Raw genomic sequence first — 2,257 nt, forward strand, 5'->3', positions numbered from 1 at the left:
ACCAAAATCTAGATCTAAAATTATTAGTCTTATGAAAGAAATTTATGAAAAACTTTTATAAATCATATATATAATAATATTATAAAACTAAAAAACTAATAAGTTTCTATATTATATATAAGATAAGTAGATTTATAAAAATTTAAAAATCTTAATTACTAGTAGAGATTACTATTTAAAAATATTATTAATATTATATAAAAAAAACTTTCTGATCTACGAAAACTGTTTATAGATATCTAATAATAAATAAATTAAGATTAGTTAAATATAACTAATTTATAATAAACTTATCTTTAAATATTCAAAAGAATTTATATATATAAGTTTTTATTTAAGAATACTACTAGCCTAATATCTCTTATTATCAAATAAATTAATTAATCAAATATTATTATATAGACTACTTAAATATGTTAATCTAAAAAACTAATTAAGGAATTATGAAATTATTATTTTATTTTTAAATTAATTTAATAAAGAATATCTATAAATTTTATTATTTATTTCTCAAAAAGTTGGAATTATAATATTATATTAATTATTCTTTATTATTTAACAAATATAAGATTTCAATATAAGTTAATTTTCAATACTACAACTATTATGATAATATATATATATATATATTATATAATTTATTGTACTTAATCTTTCAAATAAAAGTCTCTAGTTTATCTTTAAGTTTTAAAAATGTTTAATTTAATAATTAAATATTATTAATAAACTCTTTATTATATGTTATCTAAAAATTAATAATTAAATAAACTAAGTTAGTTTTATATTGAGATAATATTTTCATATTAATATAAATTATTTATAAAAAGCTAAAGGTAATAATCTTTAATAATTGTATTTATATTAATTATTATTTATTTAAATAAACTTAAAATTATTTTATTTTTCAAAAATTAAAGATTTTATCTTTATAGAGATTTTAAATGAATTTCTATTTCCAGTAATTTTATTAGTCAAAGTATAAACTAGTTTATAATAAAAATATAATCATTATTCAATCTTAATATATAAAGTATATTAATTAGAAATAGAGATCTACTAAAAAAATGAAAAAGATTAAAAAGATTAAAAAAATAAAAAAAAATAAATATATAATCAAATATATCATATATTAAAATCTTAAAAGTAAATAAAAAACTTGGATAAAATATTCTAGAACTATATAAAACCAAGGAAAATATTAATATATATATATATATATTAACTCTATCATTAAATATAGAAGTATATCTTATATTTAATATTAATTTATTAATGTTTAGTGATAGAAGCTTTTATCTAGATAATATTCATTATTATTTTTATATATAAAAATTTAACAGATTAAGAAAAATTAAAAATAAAAAAGACTTTTGATTTTATAAAAATATAAAGAATATAATTATATATAATTAATTTCTTTAATAAAATAAATATCTAGATTTAAGCATTAAATTATTTTATTATTTTAATAATTTTTTAATAAATACTTAAGAGTTTTTATTATTATTATTTTAATAAGTCTTAAATTATATCTTCATAAAGCTCAGCTCTAAAGAGAGTATATCGTAATACAGATTAAAAATATTTAATTTATTTAATTTACTTTATTTATTTTAAATATTTAGAACAATATCTTATTTACTCTATTTACTTAAGTTTATTATTAGTTTTAATTATTTTATATATAATGTATAGTCTATTCAATTTTTTAACTTGCTTTTAATTCCATTTTAACTCTTTAAGTTATATTCTATTTATAAATTTAAGAATAATTCAAAATATGAGTAGTTACATAAGAAAATAAAAAACCTATTATCAAGATCTACTAGTCTAAACTACTCTACCTACTACCCTCATTAGCTTATACCTTAACAGTTAGATTATATTTTTCAAGTTTAATAGTTCCTTAAATTAGCTTAAACAGAATCTGCTACATCTACTTACTAAGAAGAAACAACGAAGACTAGTCATTTTATCTAGTAGAAATTTTCGATAACAGCTAATACTACTTACTACCTGTCACCGTCTTCAGGTATAATATTAAATAGCTGATATTCTGTCTATTTATTTCTTCAATCTTCTTTACTTATTACTTTATTAATTCTTATAATTTATTTATTTACTCCTATATATATTTATAAAGTAGATAAATCTTTACTTTAATATTAATAGTTCATTTACTGTTAATCCTAGAACCGCCAGAATTCAATTTAAACAGAATATATAAATTTTATTATATTAGAATGATTATATATAG

Source organism: Aspergillus homomorphus (assembly GCF_003184865.1).
Source record: "Aspergillus homomorphus CBS 101889 unplaced genomic scaffold BO97scaffold_3, whole genome shotgun sequence".
Classification (NCBI taxonomy): Eukaryota; Fungi; Ascomycota; class Eurotiomycetes; order Eurotiales; family Aspergillaceae; genus Aspergillus; species Aspergillus homomorphus.